The 16,255-nt window shown below is 42.0% G+C and overlaps 1 pseudogene; it reads left to right on the top strand.

Annotated features, from left to right (window-relative positions):
* LOC116630537 overlaps positions 1 to 8,506 on the top strand; it is a 51,134-nt pseudogene extending 42,628 nt beyond the window's left edge.
* The last annotated feature ends 7,749 nt before the right edge of the window (positions 8,507 to 16,255 follow it).

The following is a 16,255-nucleotide window of genomic DNA, read 5'->3' as shown; positions in this document are numbered from 1 at the left end:
CGGGCTCCCTGCTCGGCGGGGAGTCTGCTTCTCCCTCTGACCCTCCTCCCTCTCATGCTCTCTGTCTCTCATTCTCTCTCTCGCAAATAAATAAAATCTTAAAAAAAAAAAAAAATGTATATATATATATATATATATATATAATCAACCACTGATCTGGTTCCATAGGAAGGAGAGTGCAGTGAGAAGAAAATGATGGCCATAATGACAGTGATCAAGTTGGTGAATGCTGGACTGGAAGTGAGAGCTGATTACATTTCTTTCATTGCTATACCTTTGCTTCATCCTGGGATCAGAGTACAACGGTCTAATGGAATTCATCAGTTCAAGTGTCAGAGTGGTGCTTTGTGTTGTCTAAGCCACCCCGGGACCATTGGCTGAGACCGTGATGACCAAACAAAAGGTGCAAAAGACAGCCAAGCAGGTAGAAATGTCCCTGCAAACATGTGCAGCCAGAAGATCCTTTGAAACCTCGATCACCTGTTCAAGAAAGAACAAGAGAGAAACAAGACCAACAATATTTGTTACTGATAAAGAGAGTGAATCAAAACAAGAGACCACAGCTTCAGCTGAAGCAGAATGAAGTGACTCAGGAGAACCTGCTGATCCAAGTAATACACTGTATATACAGAGGCCTCGAGACCTCTAACTCTGTCGTTTCCAGAGAAGTCTGTGGAGAAATGGCCAACCATGTAGAGAGCAAATGTTATACCAATGGGGTACACAGATTGCAATGATTAAAGTCAACAAGATATAGGGGCACCTGCGTGGCTCAGTCGTTAAGCGTCTGCCTTCTGCTCAGGTCATGATCCCAGGGTCCTGGGATTGAGCCCCACGTTGGGCTCCCTGATCGGCGGGAAGCCTGCTTCTCCCTCTCCCACCCCCCACCCCCCCCCGCTGGTGTTCCCTCTCTCACTGTGTCTCTCTGTCAAGTAAATAAAATCTTTAAAATAATGAAATAAAATCAACAAGATATAAAAAAAATTAAAACAAATAAAACAAAAACAAAGAAATAACCTGGCTTTACATCTTAAGGAACTAGAAAAGGAAGAACCAACTAACCCAAAGCCGACAAAGGAGGGAAATAATAAAGATTACAGCAGAAATAAAATTGAAAATCAACAAGGCAAATAGAAACAATAGGCAAAAAGCTGGTGCTTTGAAAATCAATAAAATTGGCCCACTGCTTTGAAAATCAATAAAATTGGCACACCTTTAGCTAGACTGACTAAGAAAAAATCAGACATAGACACAGCGGTATTATTACTGACCTGCCAGAAATAAAAAAGATTATTAGAGAATACTATCAGCAACTGTACACCAACAAATCAGATACCTAGATGAAATGGACAGATTTTGAGAAACATACAAATTACCTAAACTGACTCAAGAAGAAATTAAAAATCACAACAGACTAAAGAAGACATCCAGATGGCCAACAGACACATGAAAAAATGCTCAACATCACTCATCATCAGGGAAATGCAAATCGAAACCACAGTGAGGTATCAGCTCACACCTGTCAGATCGGCTCTTAACAAAAAGACAAAAGACAACAAGTCTTGGTGAGAATGTGGAGAAAAGGGATGTCGGTGAGAATGCAAACTGGTGCAGCCACTGTGGAAAACAGTATAAAGGGTCCTCAAAAAATTAAAAGTAGAACTACTGTATGATCCAGCAATCCCACTTCCAGGTACTTATCTGAAGAAAATGAAACATCTGTACCCCCATGTTCATTGCAGCATGATTTACAATAGCTAAGATATGAAAGCAACCTAAGTGTCCATCAATGGATGAATGTTCATCAAAGGATGCATGTCCATTCATCAGTGGATGAATGAATGAACATCAACATGTTCTTTATGTGTATAGTATATATACAATGGAACATTATTCAGCCATTAAAATTCAACCATTTCAACCATTAAAAAATGAAGTCCTGGGGTGCCTGTGCGGCTCAGTTGGTTAAGCGTCTGCCTTCGGCTCAGGTCATGGTCTCAGGGTCCTGGGATCGAGTCCCGCATCGGGCTCCCTGCTCAGTGGAGAGCCTGCTTCTCCCTCTCCCTCTGTCCCTCTCCCTGCTCCTTCTGCCTCTTACTCACTCTCTCTCTCTCAAATAAATAAATAAAATCTTAAAAAAAATAAAATAAAATCCTGCCATTTGCAAGAACATGGATGAAGCTTGAGGGCATTTTACTAAATGAAATAAGTCAGACAGAAAAGATAAATACTGTATGATTTCACTTATATCTGGAATCTAAAAAGAAACAACAAAACAAAACAAACAAAAACCATGAGCTCATGGATATTGAGTTGCTGGAGGCAGGGAGCAGCAGGGGAGGGGGGCAAAAAATGTCTAAAGATGGTCAAAAATTACCCATTTTCAGTTATAAAATGAGTAAGTCATGAGGATGTAATGTGCAGAATGATGACTATAGTTAATAATACTGTATTGCATGGGCGCCTGGGTGGCTCAGGTGTTAAGCGTCTGCCTTCAGTTCAGGTCATGATCCCGGGGTCCTGGGATTGAGCCCCACATTGGGCTCCCTGCTCAGTGGACAGCCTGCTTCTCCCTCTCCGTGCCGCTCCCCCTGCTTGTGTTCCCTCTCTCGCTGTATCTCTCTCTGTCAAATAAATAAATAAAATCTTAAAAAAAATAATAATACTGTACTGCATATTTGAAACTAATTAGAGGATTGAATCTTGAAAGTTCTCATCACAAGAAAAAACTTTTTTATAACTATATTTAATGACGGATGTTTCCTGGACTTATTGTGTTGACCATTTTGTAATATATACAAATATCGAATAATTATGTTGTACACCTGAGACTAATATAATGTTATCTCAATTATATCTAAATAATAAATAAATAAATAAATTGCAACATACCTCTAACAAGTTAAGAAATTGAATCAGTCCTTTAAAAAGACTCTCAAGAAAAGGGCGCCTGGGTGGCTCAGTCAGTTAAGTATCTGAGTTTCAGCTCAGGTCGTGATCTCAGGGTCATAGGGTCAGGCCCCTCGTTGGGCTCTGTGCCCACCGTGGAGTCTGCTTGGGATTCTCTCTCTCCTCTCCCTCTGCCTCTCCCCCTGCTCACTCGCTCTCTCTCTTAAATAAATAAATAAATAAATAAATAAATAAATAAAATCTTTAAAATAAATAAATAAATAAAAGACTCCCAACAAAGAAAACCCAGGACCAGATGGCTTTATTGGTAAATTTTTTTTTTAAGACTTTATTTATTTTTCAACAGAGAGAGAGAGACAGCGAGAGAGGGAACACAAGCACGGGGAGTGGGAGAGGGAGAAGCAGGCTTCCCGCTGAGTAGGGAGCCAGATGTGGGACTCGATCCCAGGACCCTGGGATCATGACCTGAGCGGAAGGCAGACGCTTAACGACTGAGCCACCCAGGTGCCCTATTGGTAAATTTTATCAAACATTTAAAGAAGAATTAATATCAATCCTACTCAAACTCTTCCAAAAAATAGAAAGAGAGGGAACACTATCTAACTCATTCTATGAGGTCAGCATTACCCTGATACCAAAGCCAAACAAAGATACCACAAGGAAATAAAACTATCAACTAATATCAATTATGAATATAGACCCAAAAATCCTCAACAAAATAATGGCAAACTAAATCCAACAGCCTATCAAAAAGATTACATCCATGGCCAAGAGGCATTTGTCTCAGGAACGCAAGGGTGGTTCAACCACAAGAAAATGAGTCAATGTAATAAACTACATTCATAGAACAAAGAGGAACAATCCACACAATCATCTCAATAGATGCAAAAAATAAATAAATAAATAAAAGCATTTGACAAAATGCAACACCCTTTCATGATAAAAACACTCAGCAAACTAGGACTAGAACTTCTTTAACATGATAAAAGGACATTTATGAAAAATCCACAACTAACATCGTGGTCAATGGTGAAAAATGAAAGCTTTACTCTTTACTCTTTACTCTTCAGATCAGGAACAAGACAAGGATGCCCATTTTCACTACTGCTTCTCAACACTACTAGAAGTCTTAGTTAAAGCAATTAGTCAAGAAAATTTCCATGTGGGGCGCCTGGGTGGCTCAGTTGGTGAAGCGTCTGCCTTCAGCTCAGGGCACGATCCCGGGGTCCTGAGATCAAGCCCCGCATCGGGCTCCCTGCTCCACGGGAAGCCTGCTTCTCCCTCTCCCACTCCCACTGCTTGTGTTCCCTCTCTCACTGTGTCTCTGTCAAATAAATAAATAAAAATCTTTAAAAAAAAAAAAAGAAAGAAAAAGAAAATTTCCATGTCTCGGCTATTGTGAATAAAAGATATGTTTTCTCCAAACAAGGCAGAGGACAGAGGCATAAGATTCCACACACTTCATTACAACCACAGCCCAGTTCTGTTGCCCTCAGTTGACCCTCACATTTTTCCATCATATTATAAGACGGTTTCATAGTTTTTACTAATTGAGGGGTGAATTCTAAAGTGGATAACTTTATTCTTATTTCCGTCCTTCTGAGAGTTTAGAAGATACCTCACTGTTAGCCCTATGTACCCCTGATATCCATAGTTCAAGAATTCAAGATGAAAGATGGACGATGGGTGCCTGGGTGACTCAGATGGTTAAGCGTCTGCCTTCGGCTCAGGTCATGATCCCAGACTCCTGGGATCGAGTCCCGCATCGGGCTCCCTGCTCAGCGGGGAGCCTGCTTCTCCCTCTGCCTCTCTCTCTCTCTCTCTCTCTGTCTCTTATGAATAAATAAATAAAATCTTTAAAAAAAAAAAAAGAAAGAAAGATGGACGATGTTAATGTCACCAGCATGGTGAATAGTTGGCTTTATTAGGGAGGCCTGTTTCCCAGTCAGGACCCCACAGAAAGTGGGCTTTATATTTTTTGCCTTGGGTTGAAACTCTGAGTTCCTTGGTTTCTCAATTGCAAGGGATAAATCACTTTACAAGGGAATACCTAAATATTGGTCAACTTTGAGGGGGCCTGTTTGTTTGTTTTAAATAAAAAGATGAACTTTTGATTTTAGATTTACAGAATTATTGAGAAGATAATACAAAGAGTTTCCATATACCCTGCACCCAGTTTCCTCTATTATTAGCATCTTACGTTAGTAGGGTACATTGGTCACAATTAGTAAACCAATTGTTGGTACTTTATTATTAATTAAGGTCCATATTTTATTCAGATTTTCTGTTTTCCCCTAACATTCTTTTTCTGTCCCAGGATCCCACCCAGGATACCACATTACATTTAGAAGTCAAATCTCCTTGGGCTTCTCTTGGCCATAACAGTTTCTCTAGGTTTTCATGTTTTTGATGACTTTGACAGCTTTGAGGATTGCTGATCAGGTATTTTGTAGAACGTCCCTTTGTTTTGATTCCTCTGATGTTTTTCTCGCGATTAGTACCATTAGTACCATTCCCGTCGTATTGTATCAAGGTTACCTACTAGCAATATGACTCATCACTGTGGACTTAACCTTGATCACTTGGTTGAGGATTTGCCAGTTTTCTCCCCTGGAAAAGTACTCCTTTTGCTCTCCCTTCCCATACTGTCCTCTTTGGTGGAAAGTTGAGCGGGCCAGCGTCTCAATGCTATGAACATTTTAATCTTTGCATTCCTCTGGTGGCCTGCCTTCCCTTGATCAGAACAACACCCACGTCAGTGCACATGCACACACACACACCTCCTGAGTTGCCACAGACACCTTTTCCAGAGCGCTTTTTCCCTTCCTTGTGCATCGCTTGCTCTCGATACAGTGAGTCTGCACTGTACTTTGAATAAATATTCTCATGAAGCAAGAATTGGGCACGTGGGTGTCACGAGGCAGCAGGAGACAGTTTCTGTGACCCGCGGTGAAGAGGCTGTGAGTGGTGGAGAAGGCTTGTTTGTTTGTTTAAGGCTGTCGGCGGTGACACGTGGGGCAGCTAATCACCACATCACTCATCGACAGCGTAATTATCGTCCCTGTTAAAACATCAGCGCCTGCTAGCAAGTATCATTAAGTTTAAATTGGATCCCTGAGCAATGTTCTAATTACAATATTTGAATTTTTAAAACGAACTCATAGAAAGATTAATTGCCTACTGTAATTAGTGATTTCCTCCTATTGGACAGAAATATGCAATGTATTTTTTCTTACAATGTATTTTTGAAGTAAGTGATGATTTCATCCTTGCAGCACTAGGGTGGGCTTATGTATATGATTCATTAATTACATCTCACTTCTTATTAGAATATATTAATTCTAAATATTATATTTTATATATAACATATAATATGTATTATGTTACATATAATATCTCATATATGCATATTATATGTTTATTTATAAATATATGTTTGAATGTTTATATATTTATAGATAAATATAATATGGAGAATAATATAGAATGTAATAGTCCATGTTACATCATATATATTCTATATTCTATTAAATGTTATATTATATATAACCGATTATTAAATTCTATATTCTTATTAGAATATATATGCATGTTTATAAAATATCATCATGGTTGAAAATTTGACAGTGGGGAATGGCAAGATGCCAATTCTTTTTTTTTTAAGATTTTATTTATTTATTTGAGAGAGAGAGAGAGCACGAGTGGAGGGGAGGGGAGAGGCAAAGGCAGAGGGAGAAGCAGGCTCCCTGCTCAGCAGGGAGGCAGATGCTTAACCAACGGAGCCATTCAGGTGCCCCGGGAAGTCATGTTTTAATTAAAATAGAAAATGTACTCCTCGGTATTGACCCTATGCTTTTTAGGCTACCATGGAGCAGACATGGACACGCTGGCCCTGGCAAACAGGGAAAGCTGGTTGAGAATGTCAACCTTCATCCCTACCCACAGAGGCCTTGCCCACTGCCACTGTGTTTGGCCGGGCCGGCTGTGTGCTGCACAACTCCAGAGAGCATCATTCATTCAGAGTCTATAGTATGGCCAGCCTGAGAGTCTCCTAGAGTTGTACCATGTGGCTCTGGGTCTCCCATAAATTATGTATGTGGCAGAGAGGTTTTCTGAACACTTACCTCATTTTTCTCTTTCTTTTTTTAATCCAATGTGCTCCTAGGATTTACTATTTAATGACTTACCCCTCTTGTATCTAATCCATTTGGATCTACCATCAACGCCTAGGAAGGGCAGTCTGGCCGTTTACCATCATTGGATCCTTTGCTCTCTGTCACTCGACAAATAGGTACCAGCACTCCAATCTATGCCTCTCAGTGGGCTTTCCTTCTCTTGTTTTGAAAGGCAGGCATGGAGAATCTTTTCTTTCCTGCAATCCCATGACCCACAGGGGTACAAAGTCTATCAAGATCTGCTGAAACAGAGAACCACTCAAAGTCATATTGGAAACTTGCATGTAGATATTCATGGCAGTGTTAGTCATAATATTCAAACTCACATGTCCATCCACTGATGAATGCATAAACAAAATGTAGTACATCCATACAGTAAAATGTTATCCTGCCACGAACAGGAATGGATTCCTGACACCTGCTACAACATGGCAGAACCTTGAAAACATGACGCTAAGTGAAAGAAGTCACACACGAAAGGCTGCATGTTGTATGATTCCATGTATCCGAATGTTCAGAACAGGGAAATCTAAAAAAAATTTTTTTTAAAGATTTTATTTATTTGTCAGAGAGAGAGAGAGCACAAGCAGGGGGTGTGGCAGGCAGAGGGAGAAGCAGGTTCCCCACTAAGCAAGGAGCCTACGTGGGACTCAATCCCAGGACCTAATCCCAGGACCCTGGGATCATGACTTGAGCTGAAGGCGGATGCTTAACTGACTGAGCCACGCAGGGGCCCCAGAACAGGCGAATCTAGACAGACAATACATTAGTGGTTGCCAGGCGTGGAGGTGGGAGGTTGGGGAGTGACTGCTCATGGATACGGGGTTTCTTTTCAGGGTAATGAAACTGTTCTAAAATTAGGTAGTGGTGGCACTCACACCAGCAGCTCACTCTGCATTTTTACCGCGCCTTTCACCCGAGACACTTTCCAGCACCCCGCGTTGGATAATGATGATACCTTCCTGGGAAAACGCTAGGCTTCCAAGAAACTGCCATATAAGAACCCAGCTCACCTTGCTCAGCAACAGGAACCCGGGAGTCGGCTCAGCTCAACTCCCACAATCACCTCCGTGAGGCGGGATGTTTATTTTTTTGATCCTGAGATACCAAAGGATGACCTGGATTTCTGCTTAGCAGCCTTGTACAACCACCACACAGGGACATTCAAGAACAAAAGTGAGATACTCTTACGCCAGGAGACCACCCAGGATACCCATGGAATCATCAAGATCCAATTCCCCGGAGAACTTTTACCCCTTCCTCCGCCACCTTCCATCATTTCCCGAGCTAACATCAGACACTGGATCAGCCTGAAGAAGGAGTCTATCCACAGCATCTAAGGATCCATAGCGTCCCCTCACACTGTAGCCACCAATGGAGGCTATTCGAGAACGAATGATGGTGGCTTCTTTTCTACCTAATGTTGACAGGTCCCTGGACTAATTAATCATAGTGGAACATCCTGAGGCCCACCTCCATTAAATAGAACTGTGCTGGAAAAAAATAAAATAAGGGGCACCTGGGTGGCTCAGTCGTCAAGCGCCTGCCTTCGGATCAGGTCATGATCCCGGGGTCCTGGGATCGAGCCCCACATCGGGCTCCCTGCTCTGCGGGAAGCCTGCTTCTCTCTCTCTCTCTCTCTCTCTGTCTCTCATGAATAAATAAATAAATAAAATATTTAAAAAATAAATAAATAAAAAATAAAATAAAATTAGGTAGTGGTGACGGTTGCACAACTCTGTGAATATACTGAAAACCACTGACTTGTTCACTTTAAAAGGATGGATTTTATGGTGTATATGTCAATAAAGCTGTAGAAAAGTTTAAAAATCATATCAGAATCACAGAACTTTAGAGATGCATTTTAGGGGTCTCTAGACACATTCCTCCTTTTACATATGAGAAAAATAAGGTTCTAGGCAGTTGCTTGATTGTCCACCATCACAATAGTCTGTTAATTGCACCACTGTGATTCACTTGTTAGGGAGAAGGTGCTTTTGTGAGAGTACAAATCACATGCACGGGGCTGTTGCTGTAACCAAGAGACAGTACTCTCAGCAAATTACATTTCCCAATGCAAAGTGCAGTTTTGGTATATTCCTGAACTTCTATTACACTGACGGCAGTTGTCTACGCCCACCTCCCAGGGAGTTAGCATATTAAGTTGTTAGAATGCTTAAACCTGGTTGGGCAGCCTGGGTGGCTCAGTTGGTTAAGCATCCAACACTTGATCTTAGCTCACGTCTTGATCTCATAGTTGTGAGTTCAAGCCCCATGCTGGGCCCCCACACTGGACATGGAGCCAATCTTAAAAAAATAAAAAATACCTGGTCACCTGTCTCCCTTCTGATCTTCTCTCCAGTGACGAGCCCATCTCTCTGCTTAGAGATGAATGTAATACCTTCAGCTCATGCACTTAAAAAGAATAAACAATCAGAAACATAGAACTGTATTAATTAAACGATACAATGAACACAACTGTATTAATTAAACGATACAATGAATACTTTAAAGGATACTTTCATCCCACTTCTAGGCCAATAAGGACAGAATTACAGAGAGAGGAGAGATGGAAGAAAGAGAAACAAGGAGACAAGGAAGAACTCCAGAGATGAGGACAAAGACCAGGGTCTCCTCTGCTCTATATCAAGGAACAATAGCTCTGAATCCCCTGCAGTGACCCCTGCAGTCTCCCCACCACCCGTGGGAGGCCTGGCCTAAGACCACCTTGACCAAATGCCGCCCCCATTATAGAGCCATTAACATTGGAAATGGAGATTTATTGAGAGAATTCTCTTCCAGATGAAATGGCCCCTACTTTGTTAACCTTGGAGGCAACATTCCCTAAGGCCTCCTGAGTTCTAAAATTCCCTTCATCCAGGATCTTAAGAGTGGAAGGAAGGAGCAGACCAACACTTCCGGTAAGAGCACTTGCTATGGGTCAGATAAAACTTGGAGGCTCCCTAAGGACCCTGGAGCGATGAGGGAAGACAGCAGCTGGGCGCAAGCCACAAGCACTGTCTCGTCAGAACCACTGTGGCCTTTAGCGTGGCTGGACTTTAATAAAGCTCCGCTCTGCAGACCCTCCCGCGATCGCTCCACCCCGCCACCAGCAGCCCCTGTCCTGCTCTGCCATTTGACCGACCTGGTCCCCCAGAGAACGGGCCCGGCCATGAAACTCTACATTTAGGCTTGTGCTTGGGCAATGTTGACTGTGCTGCTTTATTAAACAAAGTTTTTCAGAGACCAAAACTTCATTTTTCTAAAGGAGAGATGTATCTATTGAAAACACATCAACCACCAAACTGGGCAATTCTCCTAAATTTTATCCCCTCAAGGACATGAAACTTGAGTCAAATAAGCAAGGAGTCTACGTTGGGCACCTGCTGTGGGTCAAGTATGAATTCCATTACTCACAGGGATTTCACATACATAAGAAGCAGAAGGCTGGTGTAAGGGGAAAGGAACGGATGAGAGGGTGTTGCTGTTAGGATTGTGAGGAGGTTATAGCAGACGCCACTGGTTCTCACCCCCCACCCCTGACGGAACCCCTCACCCTTGCTGAGACCACTCCAATATGGTAATTCCAAGTCCCTCAGCAGGAATCAGTTCAGAATCTCAGCCCAGCAATGCATGGCCTTGACCTGGGTCTGGTATTGATCATGAGCTGGGCACATGGTCCCATCCTATTGACAGAAAAGACTTTGTTCCATGGCTGGGGGAGGTGCCTCTCTCCCGCTGGATGTGAACAAGTGAGCCCGTTGTCCCAGCTGCTGAAAAGGGAAGCCCCTGTGAGGACAAGGCAGACACATGAAGCAGAACTAGGATCCAGAGAAACTGAGCCAGGGCCCTGCCCAGACCATACCTGGGTCTAGTGTACTCTAGACATCCTGTCGTTCTGCATCATGCATTTCTTTACTTCTTTTGTTGTTTTTTTAAATCATGGTATAGTACACATAACTTAAAACTTACCATCTTAACCATTTTGAAGTGTACGGTTGAGTAGCCTTAAGTATAGACACGCTGAATGCTACCCACCCCAGCCCTGCCCAACCAATGTTCTACTTTTTTTTTTTTTTTTTTTTTTGCTTAAGATTTTATTTATTTATTTGAGAGAGAGAGAGAGAGCACAAAGGGAGAGTGAGCAAAGAGCCTGATGTGGGACTCGATTCCAGGACCCTGAGATCATGACCCAAACCTAAGGCAGATGCTTAACCGACTGAGCCACCCAGGCGCCCATCTACTTTCCGTCTTTCTGACCAGTCTAGGTACCTCACCTAAGTGGGATCACATAGTGTTTGTCCTTTCATGACTGGCTTATTTTACTCTGCATAAAGTCCTCCAGGTTCATGCATGTTGTCGCATGTGTCAAATTTTCCTTCCTTTTTAAAAAAATTTTATTTATTTTAGAGAGAGAGAGAGCATGCACATGCACAAGGAGGGAGGGAGGACAAGCAGACCCTGCACTGAGTGTGGGGCTCAACATGGGGGCTCAATCTCACAACTCTGGGATCATGACCTGAGCCAAAACCAAGAGTCAGTCGCTTAACCAACTGAGCCACCCAGGCGCCACCCCAGACTTTCCTTCCCTTTTAAGGCCGAATAACATTCCATTGCGTAGATGTGCCACATTTGGTGGACCTGAGCATGCATCTGCTGATGGACACATGGGGGTTTCCACCCTGGCTGTTGGGAATAATATCACTCTGAACATGGTGTACAAATATCTGAATATTCCTTTTCTTTTAAGCATTGAAAGCTAGTTTGACTCATGGGCATAATTTGCTCCAGCGCTCAGTACTGGATTGCTGGTTGTTGGAGCTGTATCATAGTTCAACTTCTTCCTCTGCCCAATCCCGTTCTCCTGTTTTCCTTTCACAAGCATTGATCTCTAGTAAATGTCTTGCATCCCTATTTCTTTGGAAATGCCCTGAATAAACATCTCTCTGCCTTTGTCCACCACCCTCCACCTTACCCTGACCCTACTTCTCTGGGCATCAGGCACATAGAACTCTCTTCAATCCTCCATCTGAAGCCTCCAGTCATCTAGACCCTCTCCAACGACCTTCCCAAAGCCTCTGAGACAGGAACACATTGGCAAAACCAGCCCAGCCCAGAGGTTATGTAGGCTGAATTGGCTCCTGAGGCTTTTTATGTTGGAGCCAAGGCTTGTTACTCAGTCCACCTCCAACAGATGGCGTTGGAGGTCAAGCAGTCATTCCATCTCATTCCAGGTGACCTCTGGTCACTGCCATTGTGCTTGTTTCGAAGTAAGGAAGACTGTCTATCCCATCGTGTCTGGTTTATGCAAAAGCAATGCGAGTATTGAAAGGTAAGAAACGATCAGAAAGGGGATATGGCTAAGAGGAGAAAGGGAGAGTTGATTAAAAATAATTGATCAGTGTGGAGAAGTTGGAACCCGGGTGCACTGGGGGTGGGAATGCAAGATGGTGCGGCCCCTGAGGGAACAGCAGGGCAGTTCCTCAAAAAATTGCAGCTCGATTTACCAGATAATCCAGCCAATTCCACTTTTGGGTATACACCCCAAGGAACTGAAAACAGGGACACCAACAGATATTTGAACATCTGTGCTCAGAGCGGCATTATTCACAACAGCCAACCCCCCCACGCACACCCCATCCCCCGCGCCCATCAACAGATGAATGATGGATAAACACCATGTGGTATATATGTACAACGGAGTAGTATTCAGCCCTTAGAAAGAAAGGAAATCCCGACACAGGCAACAACATGGATGGACCTGGAGGATTTGCAGCTAAGCCAGTCACAAAAAGACAAATACCATAGGACTCCACTTATGTGAGATCCTTAGAATAGTCAGATTCAGGGAGACGGAGAGTAGTGCGGGGGGGGGGGGGGAACGGGGAGTAGTTGTTTCATGGATATAGATTTCCAGTTCTACAAGATGCAAAAAGTTCTGGACATAAATGGTGGTGAGGGTCACACAACACTGTGAATGTATTTAATGCTACTGAGCTGCTTACTTAAAAATGGTGAAAATGGTGAATGTCACGTTATGTGTATTTCCCTACAATACAAAACAACTGAAGGTGGTGAGCAAATGGTGGGGAGCAGGTGTGGGAACTGCTCTGGAGGACGAAGATCCAATCGTGCATCATGTTACAATTGCTGGGCCTATGGGACCAGCAGCAATTAGAGGGACAAGGGACACGGATGGAATAGACATTCCTTACAAGTCACACTATTCGTAGCATACCAGAGAAAAGTTCAGACACTCCTTTGAAACGATATATGCATTTCAATGTTCAAAGAGAAGGTTAGCTGTTTTCTAAGGAGAATAAAATATCCCACATTAGAATACCAATATAAGTCCTGCTGTGTGTCAGCTTAGCCCTGGGCTCCAGACACAGATTAGTTATTTATGTACGTTTCACCCACCTCACAGGAGGGGCAGATTTTGTTGGAATGTGTGTGTGCACCTACAAGGAGGGAGCCTGAGGGACTACCAATGCTCCAAAACCTGGGCTCCATGTACAGGTGCTCAGGGTGTGCCCTGCACAAGGGCACCTCCTATACATGGATGCCATTCCCACTGCAGATATCTTCATTATTTTGCAGAATATTTAAATTTTTATTACAATTGTATTGACTCCAATGATGAGTGATACATGTATGTATTTTTTAACAATGTTCCAGCAATAATGATAAGGTGGGTTTTTTTTTTTTTTTTACAAAATTAGTGTACACACTTATTAAAAGAGGAACGAAGTCTTATTCTAACAGGATTGATATCGATCATTCCACTTGGAATTTCAAAGAAGGAAAAAGCTTGACAAGAGACAAATCTTGTTGGTCTATATCTGAAATAGCCTATGCTTCTAAACAAGGAGCTCTTTTTCTGTCCTGATTGGTGACTATTTTCAAATTAAGCAAATCTTCTCTGGGCACTAACTCACACATTGCCTAACTTGACACTTTGCGTTGGGGTTTCTCTCCTGGGTCAGAACTGTATTGCTGAATTCCCAAATAACAACTGCAAGCACTTTGATTGTGTAATAACTTGCATTTCATCTCCGCTATCCAGAAAGCAAATATTACCTAGATACAAATTAGAAACTACTTCGTACTGGTTTACTATTTTAGATTATAAAAATTGTTTATTTGTTGCTGAGGGAATTTTGTCAGTACAAAAATTCAGTGCCATAATGTAATGTGAGTAAACATCAAAACTGCCATTTCCGTTTTACAAAAGCAAGACCTGTGTGCAAGACTGCTGTAGAGCAAATTATTGTATCATGGTGATTTTTAGTTTTTATTTATTGTGATTTAAAATTCATGTTTCTATTAGCTTGCGTTTCATAATTGGACATTTATACATGGTTTATACATTACATGGAATGATTTTATATTTTTGCTGGTGTTATTATTGACATATAAATGACATTAATTAAAATCCTTTTTTAACTTAAGAAAGGGGAACCTTTTACCACTTAGGCCTAAGGCTATTGATATTGATAGGCCTGCTGATGGCAAATTCATCCTCACTCTTGGGTGGGGTGGGGAGGGGCACATGAAACATAGGTTATTGATGATGAATGTGGAAAGAAATGTCCAACATTCCCCCCCAGAATTCTGGGCCAATTCAGGAACAAATTCCATGTAGCCAGGCCAGAGGAAGGAAATAATTCCCCCAGTGTAGTTCCCGGGAGATGCTAGGGTGCAGGCTGAGGAATGAAGATGTATGCCTCTCTGGGGGATTTGGAGGAAAGTCAGCAGATTCGCAGCCTGGGAAGAGGTAGACAAGTGCAGAGCCTTGTGACTTTTAGGGAAATGCTGGGACTGGACAGTAGAAACGGAACAAGATAAAGTACCCCCGTGAGCAGCCAGCCACCTACGGAAGGGAGTCAGCCTATCAGGGGCTCAGGTGCCTGTGAGCAGAACCATTCAGACCCAATGCCCCCAGATTGAAAAACAACAGAAGAAACAACCTGTCCCTGAGGCCTGCGGATCCAAGGAGAGCATGTACCGGAAGGGGATGTGCCAGGAAGGCGGGCACACGGGAGCCAGGACGCTGTCCAACAGGGATGAAGAAACAATCATAGAGCCGATTAGAAAGTGGCCTGCTTTTTTATTATCACCATGCGCTGGTAATTTTAAACAATGTCAGAAACAAAATGCTCCTCTCCCCAAATCTATTGCTTGTCCAAGTTGTAAAATATTGCTGCTACTCTTGAATATAATAAATATCTCTAAGATTGGAATTCACCCATTTTAAATGTTCCCTTTAATACACATCCTATTCTACATGGAAGTTAATTTGGAGAACTCTCGGGCATAGAGTCAATCAACACACATGGACTCAGCTCGAGTTACTGTGGTTCCCCAGGACTCACATTATTAAAAGCAAGTCACCAGTTGACATCTATGGACCACCTCATTCAAAAGCGGAATTCAACATTCTTCTCAAGCTCACATGGGACATTCACCAAGATAGACCACATTCTGGGTCATAAAACACACCTTAACAAATTTAAAATGCTAGAAATCATAAATTGTCTGCTTCAGACCACAGTAGAACTAAACTACACACCAATAATAGAAAGATAGCTGGAAAATCCCAAAATGTTTGGTGATTAAAGAGCACACTTGTAAATAACCTATGAGTCAAAGAAGAAACCTCAAGAAAAGTTTATTCTACTCAATTTTGTTGTGATCCTAAAACTGCCCTAAAAATAAAGCCTATTAACAACAACATCGAAAAATCGTAGGACAGTGATGGTTCAGACAAGAAACAGAACTCGAGTGACTTGATTTCTATCATTATATGTCACCACTTGGAATTTTTATTTGTTAAAGATTAATTTAAAATTAATTTAGATGAATTTTGAAGTTTAATTTTAAAACAAATTGGTTTTAAAATTAAAATTGAATTTTTTTAATTTAAAATTTAAAACACACACTATTTCCAACAGGGAAGCACAGAGGGAACTGCGAGGTGTGGTATTTTTATTTAGTAAGGGCAAATTTTAATTTATACGTGAAATAATTTACTGAATTTAAATAAAATCTTTTAAAATGTAAATTTCTTCCTTTTCAAATTGTCAGTCGCTTATTTTGAAAGGAACGAAGGAAAGAGCGATCATTCCTCATGATTACGTGGGTATGACTGAAAATATCTGTCGTACTGA

This window comes from Phoca vitulina, unplaced genomic scaffold (assembly GCF_004348235.1).
Source record: "Phoca vitulina isolate PV1807 unplaced genomic scaffold, GSC_HSeal_1.0 scaffold4, whole genome shotgun sequence".
Classification (NCBI taxonomy): Eukaryota; Metazoa; Chordata; class Mammalia; order Carnivora; family Phocidae; genus Phoca; species Phoca vitulina.
The sequence above is the reverse complement of the archived record's forward strand: the minus strand, read 5'-3'. Positions and strand labels throughout refer to the sequence as shown.